Genomic DNA, 14,206 nt, shown 5'->3' on the forward strand with positions numbered 1-14,206 from the left:
TGTCACTCGAATGCATCGCAGTATCTCTGGGCTCCTTTCAAAATGCATAGACTAAATTCCATTTTTCGTTTTCATGTGTCACACATGTTATAATTAACCATTTATCGCACCACCTTCTCTATCCAGGTTCCGATGAGGAGCCTGTGAGTTATTAAAAATGAATAAATAAACAAATAAAAAATAAATAGGTAGATCAAGAATAATTATATTACAATAAAGTAGTCATTTCATTATTTGGTAATTAATCAAATAATTCATTATTAAAGCGCCCATTCTCAGTTAACACTGCCGCCAAGACTCATAACAGCACAATGACGTCAAAGAATCGATTCAAATGGCTGGGTCGCGGACAGTCGCTCTTGGCACAGACCAGGTAAAATAATTATACTTCGTACGCATACAGTGTTTCGGTAACGGTGGCCCAGATTTGAGTAAGACAGGCAGTGCCTTAATAAAAATGGGAAGCCAATAAATTATCCACCAGCAAGATATTTTCTTCTTCTTCTTCTTCTTCTTCTTCTTATTATTATTATTATTATTATTATTATTATTATTATTATTATTATTATTATTATTATTCACCGAACGTAGGAGTAGATACGGTATGTTGGTACCTTTAAATGAAGCTAGCTTGACCATGTCAGTTAGCCTACAAAATAAATAAAAACAGGACAAACAAAATAAAAATGACAGAAAACTGGCCCACAGAGTCGGATAAGATGCACAGCAAAATAATGACGTTACGTGAACACGAAGTTCTGCATATGGTTCCAGAAAAGATAGATACAACTGTTCACGTGCAGATAATATTACTTTGAATGTCCCATGATGCATGAAGAAAGCAATGACACGGATAAGTTCAAAAAAGGTAAGCACAGAGCTATAACACACGGCATAACTTCTTCAAAACGTAACAAGTATAGATTTACACTTATCAGCGAGCTTTCACAAGACACCAAAATTTAATGCTTGGCTAAGATATTTCGAAAAATTTTTTTTAACTCGATGAAGCAATTTTCTTTGGAGGCACGTGGCTGGCCGTAAAAAATATAGTCTTTCTTTCTTCTTCTTCCTTTTTCAGACTGTACCGGTCATCGTTCTGAACACTGTTTTGAGAATAAATATTTATTTCTCTCTTTTTTTCTCTGAAAGGTCGTTCACATAAAAGCAATAAATTTGGTTTTATTCTACTGCGTGCCGCTTGGTATGTTGATTACTCAATAAAGAACTAGCGCGCATCTTTTTTCTGGGTGGATGCACTGCGGACGGCGACATCTTCCTTAATCAGTATACTAAACTTGCACTCTCACAATGGAGACATTGTAAGCTATATCAGATTTCAAAAGTATATATGAGAGCACCTTGTGAACAAAGCTTGCGTTATTCGTCCACAACGGCCTTTCAGAGGCTTGTTTATATGGAATTTCTTCCTCCCTTCCTTTCTTTCTTATCAGTCAACGCAAGCAAAGAGACAGCGTGCTGCAGTAGAATTGATTGATATGTCTGGTGCACGGTGTAAGAAATAGCTTACACCGTGGTCTGGTGTAACGTCCCAAAACCCCCCTGTTATTATGAGAGACGCCGTAGTGGAAGGCTCCGGAAATTTTGACCACCTGGGGTTGTTAGTCATGCACCCAAATCTGAGCGCACGGGCCTAAAGCATTTTCGCCTTCATTGAAAATGCAGCCACCACAGCCGGGATGTGATCCCATGACCTGCGGGTCAGCAGCAGAGTACCTTAGCCACTAGACCACCGAGGCGGGGCAGTTGCTGTAGAAGAGTGAATTTGTGTGTGCGCGCGTGGGCGTACGTGTGTGCTTGCATGTCACAAGTTTATCGTGTTATCACGCTGTACCGTGAAATACAGTATGCAAATGCGTTGCAACAGCCGTTGCGTGCTAAACCTACTTTCTTTCTCTCTTTCTTTCTTTCTTTCTTTCCTTCCTTCTTTCTTTCTTTCTGTTTTTTTCTTTCTTTCTCGTTTCCTTTATTTCCGCCTTTCTTTCTTTCTACCTACCTACCTTTCTTCCGTCCTTTCTTTCTTTCGTAAATTCATCGTTGTCGCCGCCTTTGATTATCGTATTCACGCTACGAATTATAGCACGACTACGCAAGAATAAGAAAGGGTTCCTCATTCCCGGTAAATTAGAGGTTGTAAATAATTTCAAACCAGGCAAAGAGTGATAAACGAAACAGGATAAAATCTGCCAGCACTTATGCCGAGAAAGAACGAAGTACCACTGCGACTGCGTGGTGCGGGCATAATCTTCCAGTTTCGAGCGGCCACCCGTGCGTTTCGGAAAAGATCTCGTCATCCCTGTGCCGAAAATCCTACTTCGAGAATACTTCAAAAGTTTCGTCTCCGCGAAAGGGTCGTGGTCTCGGGTCTCGGACACGAGCCCGTGGCTCCAGCAGCCCATAGAGTTGAGCGCGTTTGGTGTAAGGAGCATGCGGTCGAAGACGAGAAGCACTGGCGCAGCGCCAACAACCATTTGGCCAGCTGTGTACGGCCGTTCATGCACGAATACAAGATACGCCAGCCGCCCTGGCGAAAAAAAGGCTTTGATCAATGACGACACCGCCCGCCACCTTTTCTCTTTATTATTCATGCCATCTCGCCTTTGCCGCTGCTTCTTTCGGCACAGCGTGCCAGAGACGAGCCTTCACGAAACTATCTTGCCACGATAACGAGTTAGTTGGGTCTCACGTACACGCGTATGTACGGCTGACGAATTACTTAGTCTTGCGCGTTGTGTACAGCCTGATGTGCGTTCTTTCTGGCACCCTCCACTTTTCTGTTTTATTGTTTGTTTGCAATTCTCCAGGCTGCATGCTCGCTTACGAGGCATCGCCGAGTTGAGATAGACGTCACATTTACTGCGTGCCACGGCCGAGCTCGGGGTGACAATGGAAGCGAAACGAGCGTGTTGTAATGTTCGTGACCTTGTGACGTCACGTTCACCCTGCGCAATTGGCAAGCGCGTTGCCGCTCGCCAATCGATGGGGGAGGAAATGCCCCAAAGGACAAGGCTGGGAATTACGCTGTTTCATAAGCACGAAATAGGCCATGGTGCGAGGTTAAGTGCGTCAACGGAAAGAGTATGAAGCCATCGATGGAGTAGCGTTTGTGCTTGTTTGTTGTTTCGTTCCATCCGTAAATATTCATTTGTTTGTTTTGTGCTTAAGCTTTTGGAGGTGTGTCACAGCTCTAACGAATTTCGCGACGGAGTTACGAATTTGAATATCACATACCACCAGTTTCTGGATGCCGAATGCAACAGTTATACTTATAATTGTTGGGGTTTAACGACCCGAAACCACCATATTATCATGAGAGACGCCGTATTGGAGGGCTTCGGGAATTTCAACCACCTGGGGTTTTTTGAAGTGCGCCAAAATCTAAGCACACGGGCCTCAAGCGTTTTGGCCTCACTCGAAAATGCAGCCGCCACAGCCGGGATTCGATCCCGCGACGTGCGGGTCAGCAGCCGAGTCCCTTAGCCTCTACACCATCGCGGTGGGTTTTACACAATGGTCACTATATTGTTACACCAGTTTAGAATCACAAAAAAGTTAAATTTAGGTTCAACTCTGGTGTTTATTGTTTCACCAATTCAATCGGTTCTGAACAACCGGGTGTACACAGTGGAGAACTACGAACACATTGGCAATCGTGTCATACCTAAAGTAAAACTATCGTATTTTCGTCCAGTCAAGCAGGATTTCGCTTCAATAGAGCGTGAATAAGTGGTATTCAGTGAGTAAATTACCGTAAGATGGTTGGCCAGTGTACGAGATAGTTATACGGTATTCGAGAAGTCCAAGTAATTCGTCTCAGTCATTTTCAACCATTTGTGTTACGGCATCCTCAGCCAACAGTATGAGTGCGCCACGGGGCCCCCAGGCACTGTGCTGGATGGAAGAAACGGCGCACCCGTGCGATTCGTCGAAGCTATATCATTATATAGATTGTCGTCCACGTACTCATGGCTTCATTAGAACCCCCGCTGTGGCAGCCTAGGCGTTAAGGGATTAGACTTCTGAACTGGAAAACGCGAGTTCGACTACCAGCTCCAACAACCATGAATTAACGGTGGCGAAATACCAGAACAACAACTACACATACAAATATTTGACGTATACGCTCGACTCATACTATTCGTAAGCGTTGATTTTTCCCCCCTTTCATTTCGCAGCATCCAGAATTGGCCGGTAATCAGGTCGGGATGCCAACCCGCTATTTCGTGCCCACCAGTACACAGCCACTACTACTCCGACTCAAAGAACACACACCTATATTTGACCAATGGCATCATCCGTTGTCGAAACATATAATGAACATTGAATTGGGATTGCAGTTTTGAAGCTTTCAGAAACTCAATTTGAATCGGCAGATCTTAAAGTACATGCTGCTTCGGCACTATTGTTTTCAATAGCAATCTTGTACACAGACGCTAGAATGTCGTCGCAATAACAAAGCATGAACATCGCAAAAAAAAAAGAAAAAGAAACCTTCGCATAAAAATAAGAAAATAAACAAATAATGATCAGGTTTCCGCACTATTCGTTAAAGGGCTGCCGGCGAACAATGTTTATGGTATCCGTTTTATTTCATGCAACGGAAGCCTAGCTATGACAATGCTTGTTCACAAAATGGTAACACGAGAAACGCTGTGAAACAGTTATAACAAGAATTTTTTTAATCTGTGGAAACTGTGGAATCGTACAAGCACAACAAATGCTGCAAACCGTGGGATGTTAGTGAGATTTCAGTGGTTCGTGTTTGTGCTGTGCGGTTTGCTGAGCGTGCGTGGCGGCTAGAAATTTTCCACTGGGAACGAATGGATGTTATAAACGTCCTCATTCAAATGGGGTGGTTACATGCGTGCAGCCAGCTCGAAAAAACAACTAATAAAATTGTTTTAGGATGGCCTAACACCTTCGATTGAACCGATACCACTATGAAAAAAATTGCCCGCAGCTTCCCTCGGGGGAACACTGAGGAGGATGCGGACCATATAATTGGTTAACGGGGTGTTAAAGTGCGACTTACTTGGGTCGATGGCTAAATTGGTTAACGTGGTTGTGAAATGGGGTGTTAAATTGCGACTTACTTGGGTCGATGGCTAAATTGGTTAACGTGGTTGTAGGAGGGGGTGTTAAATGAGTGAACACGTACACACGTATGCGAAAGGGCGGCGCTGGTCGAAGGGACGTCGATCATTGTGTTTGTGGATTCGTTGGAATTCATTTCACCGCGACCTTGGACGTCGACGCGCCGTACAAACCAACCGACGAGCGGCAACTGAGCGAGCGAGCGCCGACCTTGAGTATATATACAGCACGACGGCGCATGCACTGTCAGCTGTTGAATGTTCTCGAAGCGCGACGCCACATGCGCGTCCACTGGAGAATCAGGAGAATTGTAGATGTCGAACGCGGTGTGTAGAGGAGGAAGGGTGCACAGATGGTGGAGGAGTGAAGCGCGCGCGGTGTGTAGAGGAGGAAGGGATGCACAGATGGTGGAAGAGTGGGCGACGGCGCGACGGCGCATGCGCGCGCGTCAGCTGTTGAATGTTCGAGAAGCGGTGCGGACGGCGTGGACGGCGCGGACGGCGCACTACAAGGCGCGAGTATAAGATGCTCCGCATCTAAAAAAGGCCCTAAATTCACAGATCTATTCTCGGCCCCTCACGGAAGATTGTCCTTATTCAACTTCCCATCCATTTTTGTCATTTCTTTCTAGTATTCGCGAAGTTGCCTCCATGGCACCACTGCTCCTCAGCGTCAACTCTTTTAACGTCGTAAGCTGCACATAAAGGAGCGGGAATCATGACTAAAACACTCTAATTGTGAGGTTTATTTATGATGTCCTTAAAAGCATGAGAATGCATAAAACAAACGGAACGTGTCCACAGGGCAATGATGGCTCTTCTGCTAGGCGGCGTAGACAGTGTTATTTCGCCACTTTTAGAGGAAACTTAAAAATATAATCTTACTCAACTCATGAAAACTACGTTTTAGCCTGCAAAATAATTCACAGCCTTTTCAATTCCACCAGGATTTTCAATTACACACACACACAGACACACACACACACACACACACACACACACACAAACACACACACACACACACACACACACACACACACAAATTTTGACCGGAACCTTGCGAATAGATCTTACAACAGATAAACATAGTTCACAAAAATATTCCAACGAAAAATGCGCTATAGACGCGTTTTACACAGTACTGTCGGTTTCTAGAGAAATTTCCTTCGTGTAAACCAGCGCGTTGAAGGCGCTGCTATAGCACATTTTCGCAACGCTGATGGATGATCGTCGTGTCGTCATGTCGCCGCTCAGTCTAATGTAGGTGTAGATAAGTACGTTCGAAAACACTTAATCAGTGAAAATGTGGCGTTCACTCAGTATGGCAAACAGCTGTATTTCATCCTTCATTCCAAGTTTTATTGATGTATAAGTTCATTGGAGATCCGGTGATATAAAGTCGCGGGTTACGCCACAGCTTGGCCTGCTCTCTATACACTGCTTGCCAGGAAATTTCCAATGCATGAAGCGGGATTTCGTTTTTTTTTCAGACAGTTTCCCTAATACTGAGAAACTGTCTGCCTGAAACGGATATCCCACGCAGCTCCGACGCTCTTATCAAGCGGCACCTAATTACTGACACTCCCTGGACGTAATTATCGAACTTCGATGGTTGATCTATCTAGAACAACTTTTCGACGGTATATGCTTGCTTCACGTCCTGTACGACCTGCTAAAAACGTGCGTATTCGAATATGTCGTTCAGAGTGGCGGATCTGTCGTTCTGAGTGGCACCAGGCACATATCTGAGGCGTTCACACTCTCCAGGTCCGTGCTTTCGAAAACCAAGTCCGCTCAAGCAAATAAAATGGGAAAGCGAGTGCTCTCTGGTGTTTCGACAAAATGCTCATTTTGACAAAGGCGTCGATTGAGAACCCAAAAACGGCCCCAGCGCGTGATGATCTCGCGGGGCGCACGCTCTTCCGAATAAACAATGAATGAGATGGAATGTCGATGATGTTGCAGCTTACACACTTGAACGAATGCGATAAGTGCATGGGGTGACTGATGTGATCAAATATGACCATAAAACGAAGCGTGCGCCGTAACATGGAAAGAAACAACCGATGAGCAAACACTGGTTAAAAGCTCTAAATCAAACACAATGCGAAGAATCCACCATTGGTGCACAAAGCCACGTGACTGACAATCTTTTGCCCAGAAAAAAAAACATGAAAGATATCCTGCCTTCTCGGGGCAGTCGGCTTGCGAAAGCACGACTGCATGAATCGGTGGTCACTGCTTCTACCACGCTTTGAATCCACCGCACCTGGAAGACCATTCTGGAGCACTCTATAGAGTTGTCTGCAATACGAAATGACCACCTTCTACTCCGTTGTAAGCATAATTGATGTTAGATGCACTTAAAAAGCAGCTGCGCAAAGCGACAGTTAGCCAAAGTAGTTACGCCATTTTTGTAGTATTGGTCAGTGAATAATATAATGTCCAGTAAGCATCATCGGAGAAATAAAAAGACAATTTCTTCCTGCTTTCTTGGTCTCCAAGACAAAATTAGGCTGCAAATCACTCATTGAAATTTAGTAAAGCTCTGCCGTGATGGTCTAGTGGCTAAGTCAGTTAGTTGCTGACCCGCAGGTCCCGGCATTGCTTCCCGGCTGCGGCGTCTGTATTTTCGATGGAGGCGAAAAGGCTGCATGCCCGTGTGCTCAGATTTGGGTGCACATTAAAGTACCTCAGTTGGTCGAAATTTCCGGAGCCGTTCACGACGGCGTCTCTCATAATCACATGGTAGTTTTGGACTGTTAAGCTTCACATATCAATCAAATTAAAAAAAATTCAGTGCGCCTGCAGGCGGTCTAAGTAGAATAGATGGAAATCTTGACAGCCACAGAGTAATCCTGAAACATTACAGCCAACTATCCAGCAGGAAGATTGAACGTTGAAGCATGTAGTTTTTTTCTTTGAAGACGACGGCCAAGTTTGATCAGAACGGTATTCGAAATAGCAGTCCAGATCCAGACCGCAAAAAATGGTTGACAGCTCAGTGAACTTACACGCAGCACCACAGATAGTGGGCAGCGTGAGCAGTGTTTAGCCAGGCTTTCGCGAACATGGGCGCAACTTCATCACTCCGTATTCGAAGCCGCGTTGCTTGGGGTGATTCGATGCGCTTCAGCTTGTAGGTGTGAGGACGAGCACATGCGTCGGCTGACACGAGAGGAAAGGTAAGAAACTATACATTTTTATCTGCAAATAACTAGAAAAAAGCACTTGAAAGCGCGCAAGATATGCTTAATTATTATTTATTATTTAATTTTCATACGCATATACACAAGGGCACAGAGGAATGAAGGAGAAAGCACGCTTCCAACTGACGCCTGGAGGGGCACAACGCCTGCTCACTCTTTCGGGAGGAGGGAAGAAACAGAGGAAACAAAGATTAGAGCGGAGAAAGAGGAAAGAAGATGAGGAATGGGGAAAATGGTGAAGACTTCGACGAGTATGAGTAAAAGAAAAACCGTCTATAAACAGGTGGCCAGGTCCGTTTGATTCAATAAATGTAAGGAGAACTCGGTGGGCCTGGTTGCGTCGGGAAGCACTACCACTCGGAAAGAGGTCGTCATCTAGAGTCGCGCACTTAAGTCCTAGAAATTTATATTCCTTAATCAGCAAACAACACTGCGTAGCAAATGTGGGACAGTGCACTACAAGATGCTCAAGTGTTTCGCAGGAGCCACAAGCTGCGCACAACGGGCTGTCCACACGCCCTTGACGGTGTAATCCTTCACGCACCAGCACAGAGCCCACTCTTAGTTTGTACAACAGCGCTCGGGAACTACGAGGCAAGCCACGGCCAGATGCTTAAAAGAAACCAAAAAGCAGCCATGGAGTCTTTCGCAAAACGGGGTCTAAAAGTGGCCAAGTTTGCATAAAGTAGCCACCACCGGCAACCCCGGCTGTGGCGGTCTTCTGTTTCCCCATTCCCAAAACAGCGCCTATCTCATATATATATATATATATATATATATATATATATATATATATATATATATATATATATATATATATATATATATATATAAATATATATATAAATATACATTTATATATATGAGAAATAAGTGTATACTTAAGGGCTCGTTTTTCCGTGTTTTAGATCTAACACACAATAATAACAAGGAAAGCATAGGGGAAGTTATTAGACCGAATAGTAATGTAATTTCGAAGAAAGAAAAGTGTGTGAAAAGATAACTTGCCGTAGGCAGGAACCGAACCTGCTACCTTCGAATAACGCGTTCAATGCTCTACCACTGAGCTACCACGGCGGCTATCTTCGCAGCCACTTCATTGGGTATATATGTGAGTTTAAACGTGAGCGTGCCAGTCAGCGCCTCAGAATATATATATATATATATATATATATATATATATATATATATATATATATATATACATATATATATATATATATATATATATATATATATATATATATATATATATATATATATATATATATATATATATAAGGGAAAGAAGTGTATACCTAAGGGCTCGTTTTTCCGTGTTTTTTAGCACAATATTAATGAGATATAACAGACAGTAATGCCAAGGAATGTACAGGGGAAGTTATTAAAATTAATGGAATGTAAATAAGAAGAAAGAAAAGTGGATGAAAAAATTACCAACTGTGAGCAGGAATCGAACCTACGACCTTCGAATTACGCGTTCGATGCTCTAACCACTGAGCTATTACAGCGGCCCTCCCTCCATCCACTTTTTTGGGTTTATCTGTGAATTTAGAAGTAGGAGCGACAGTCAGCGCCATCTATAAGCCAAACAACGAGTGTGAAAACACTCTTATGCGCATGTTTGGCGTCACGTAGCACGTGAACTTAATATGAGCGGGCAGCTGATTAATTGTCCCTCTTATGCATTACTGTCTGTTATATCTCATTAATATATATATATATATATATATATATATATATATATATATATATATATATATATATATGTGTGTGTGTGTGTGTGTGTGTGTGTGTGTGTGTGTGTGTGTGTGTGTGTGTGTGTGTGTGTGTGTGTGCTGAAATCACAGAGCCGACATCTATCTAAATCTAAAAAATCACCATATATGAGGACAAAACCTTCTGCGTCAGTAATTCTTACGAAATAAACTTGAAATTCGGCGAGATGGTGCATACAGTAGACGGGATTTTTCGTGCGCAGCGAACAACATTCATAGTAAAAGACAGCAGGATAGGGGCTATTTATCAGAACGTCCTCAACTCGACTGCCGAAAGGGACACTCAATAAATCCAATGGGTGTGATGAGTAAGAGACGCACGCCCCACCGCGGTGGCATAGTGGCTAAGGTACTCGGCTGCTGATCCGCTGGTCGCGGGATCAAATCCCGGCTGTGGCGGCTGCATTTCCGATGGAGGCGGAAATGTTGTGGGCCCGTGTGCTCAGATTAGGGGGCAGATTAAAGAACCCCACATTCTTAGAAAAAAGGTGGTAGTACTTGCTAACTTTGGGGTAGTAATGGTTTGTCACATATGTTACAACACTGGTAGTAAGCGCAGTTAGTAACGGCGAGGGTGGTAACAGTTACTACCGATGCTGTTACTACCAGCCGTTAGTAACTGTTACTACCCTAGCCGTTACCACCCATGGGTAGTAACATTTAGAAGTTTCAAAAAACGTAGTAAGCGATGGTATACCTAGTTCATTACTTTGGGCATATTTCTCCTCTGCTAATGTTGGCTAATCAATGCCTTATTACTAGACAAAGTCGGGTAAGAAGCGTGGTGTGCCATGAATTTAGACCAAACAGGTTCACTATTTTTCACGAAGACATGCAGTAAGGAGTAAGCATGGGGTATATATAGCCCCTACTTCGCAGGGGCATGTCTGGCACAGAGGCGCACTTTCGTTTCAGGAGGAATTATAAGAAATATAAACCTATAGCACTATATTGTGCTACTTGGTTACGTGTGTTTGGTAACGTAGCACAAGACCTTTAATCAGCCTTACTTATAAAACAATATATCTTACATTTATATATTATAAAATGGCCACAAAAAGGCATTATTTACAGTGGCCGGAGCAAGGTACCAAGCTCATTCTCAGTGCATTTGAATGCTTCACACGACTAATATATCAGCGTTTAAAAGGTAATAATCGTTTTGGGGGTTTGATGCGCTAAAACAATGATGATATTTGGAGACACGCCGCAGTGGATTAACTGTGACTGTCCTCGAGGCTAATCGTGACCATCTGGTTATTTTGATTTGCCGGTCTTGTTAATGTTTGCTGTAATTTACTAAGTGTGTTGTAATTGTCTATTATGGCGCGTGTAGCACTTGGTTATTGTTCATTAACTTGTACTTTTCCGTTTAGTTAGTATCAAAATTAAGTTTACATATCTCGGTTGAGTAATTAGAACGAAATGTATTTTCTTCATCTATGTATACCTTCTGTGTCATTTTTCCGTTTAATGATAATACGTTGAGACGATTCCTCTCATAAATGATCAGAATCGCATTCACACACTATTTTGGATTAGATAGTCAAAAGCCGGGTAGCAGAGAAGTAGTAACGGGGCAAGAAAGGTAGTAACGGCTGCAGTTACTACCTCTTTCATTTCAGTTACTATTTGATTACTAACGTAGGTAGTAAAGAGGTTGCAAAATGTTAGTAACGGTAGCAGCTAGTAACTGTCAACTAACGTAGGTAGTAAACAAGTAGCAAAAGGGTAGTAACGGTCAAAAAAAGGTAGTAACTGCTGCAGTTACTACCTATTCGTTGCAGTTACTACCTTTTTACTAACTTTTTTTAAAGAGTGCAGGTGGTCGAAATTTCCGCAGCCCTCCACTACGGCGTCTCTCATACGTCTACGCGTGTGCAGAACGTGAAAGCGCGGCGACGATGAACTAGGAAAAAAGTCATCTGAGGGCACGCGCATCAGCCACGTAGACGCACAATATAGGTCGGAGAAAGGCTCGTGGCACGCGGCCCGAGCCGAAAAGAAAAATCCCAGAGGATGTGCTGGCACTGTGTGTTGCGACACCAAGCTGCGAAGACATGCAAAACGAGCGTCGCTACCACCACGGAAGCAGAACCACTCGGTTCTGGGGCTGTCGGCATAGAGGCTCGGGGAGTGGCCGTCGATCTTGGAAGACTCGAGTGAGGCTGCCCTGACTTTCAGCAACCTGTCACAGCAGTTCTTGGGTGTACTACGGCTCCTCCGCTTCGAGCCAGAACGTATGCGGCCCGCACCACAATCAAGATACCGTTGAAAAGTTAGGCGTAGCCTAACTTAGCCGGAACCAACCGGCAATGAGGTCGAGTGACTCGTTCGGCGAAAGAGGACGATGACAATAGGAACTTGGGAAAGATGTCGACGACAGAAGTGACGAACCATCGACGTTGCAAGGGCACCGAGTCAACGTGGCAACTCGACAAACTCTAAGAACGTTTAGGTACTTAAACGTCATCTTGCATGGATAGCTACCGGCTAGGGCTAGAGTTGGCTCTAACGCAGAGTGTCATTAGTTCTGTTTTCAGTCCGTTGTGGACTGGTGTGCACATGGAGTATTATTAATTATTGAGTGTTTTAACGCAAGATTTGTATATTTGCTTCATCCGTCCTTTGCATAAACTGTGTTTGTTTTGCCACGTCCTCCCCCCGTTTCTCTCAGATTCATCCTTCGCAAGCGCTCCCGAGGTAAATCGTGACAATGAGTTTCATGTTTGGAGCACCATACTAAGCCTCACTCCCATTATACCTGCGTCAAACGTCTATTTCATGTGTTCAATGATGCTCAAAGTCGCGTACTGAGGCAGGTGACTTGTATAGCATCTGCGCTAAAGTGTACAGTGCAAAGAAACTGAGATCCCTGACGCGGTGGCCTTGTGGCTAAGGTACTCGGCAGCTGACCCGCAGGGCACGGGATCGAATTCCGGTGGCGGTGGCTGCATTTTTGATGGAGGCGAAAATGCTGCAGGCCCATGTGCTTAGATTTAGGTGCACGTTAGGAAACCCGAGATGGTCAAACTGTCCGGAACCTTCCACTACGGCGCCTCTCATAATCATATAGTGGTTTGGGGACGTAAAACTCCACATATCGATCAAAGGATCTGTAAAAATGGAGGAGCGATGCTACTGGACTTTTTGTGGAATCTCTCACCTACAAATACGTAAACGGGAACGGGTCCTGTGAGCGTCTATCGATGGCAACAATCTCAAACCCAACGGAAAGAAAGACCACGCTCAGAAAAGCACGCTTTTTGGAACTTGTTGGTGGTCCGGAGAAACAAGCTTTGAGTTTTTCGATATAGTCAGTCGTTTAAGCGCATGCGCCTGTAATTGTAACTCATTCGGTCGCTATGCCACATGCGTCGTGTTGAAAAGGGCTTTGGTGGCACAGAGCATGAGTTCTGTACTTTCTCTGAGAGTTTCTTCGCGTGCCCTCTTACATCCCCTGATCTCTTCTCACTACAAACAAATATCTCTACTACAGGCTGTCAGCAAAAAAAAAAAAAACCTCTAAGAATGTTATCTAACACGTCCAGCTGCCATTCAAAGGAAGAAGGAAAAACAACGCAAAATATAAACCAGGGCGTCTAAGGGTCACTTTGTTAGACACCGGTAAAAGTATACGCCACAGCCTTTTCATTTGCACCATTTAAGTGAAGCAACGCAGCTTATATTGCAATACATGGTAGAAGTATTATATACTACTCATATATACTATACACTGAAAAAAGACGGCAATCAAAGAAAGGTAAGGCTACTTACCTCGAGCACGTCTTCCATACGCGTTATTCAAAGTGATTTCGCGAAAGGAGGGGGCGAGATAACCAAATGAATGCAGCAGCTAGGCGAAGTGACGAGTGCCCAATGAATCCACCCTGTCACGTGGTTGCATGGGGATCCCAAGGGTAGACGCGGTCGCTGAGGAAGAGTTCCTGCACGCCATTTACGCATTCCTCGTAACTCAGCGAAGGTCAGCCTGATGCCAACGGCGGCTCCAGCGTTATCAGGGTGCGATATGCGAGCAGCCGCTTAGTCTCAACACACCGCCGAATCGCCGCGCCCCGGCGGACGCATGCACCCTTTTAACAGG

At 44.2% G+C, this 14,206-nt stretch overlaps 1 protein-coding gene across 2 annotated transcripts in view; it reads right to left on the reverse strand.

The window, feature by feature from the left end:
- LOC119183256 (Golgi-associated plant pathogenesis-related protein 1-like) overlaps positions 1 to 14,206 on the reverse strand; it is a 179,286-nt gene that overhangs the window by 88,621 nt on the left and 76,459 nt on the right. The window contains exon 1 of one of the 2 annotated variants that reach the window (XM_075880412.1): positions 13,879 to 14,003. The exons of the other annotated variant lie outside the window; for it this stretch is intronic. The gene's annotated coding sequence lies outside the window, so the exon portion shown is untranslated. Of the gene's footprint in view, positions 1 to 13,878; positions 14,004 to 14,206 lie in introns of those variants that run through there. 2 annotated transcript variants of the gene reach the window in all.

Source organism: Rhipicephalus microplus, chromosome X, assembly GCF_043290135.1.
Source record: "Rhipicephalus microplus isolate Deutch F79 chromosome X, USDA_Rmic, whole genome shotgun sequence".
Taxonomy (NCBI): Eukaryota; Metazoa; Arthropoda; class Arachnida; order Ixodida; family Ixodidae; genus Rhipicephalus; species Rhipicephalus microplus.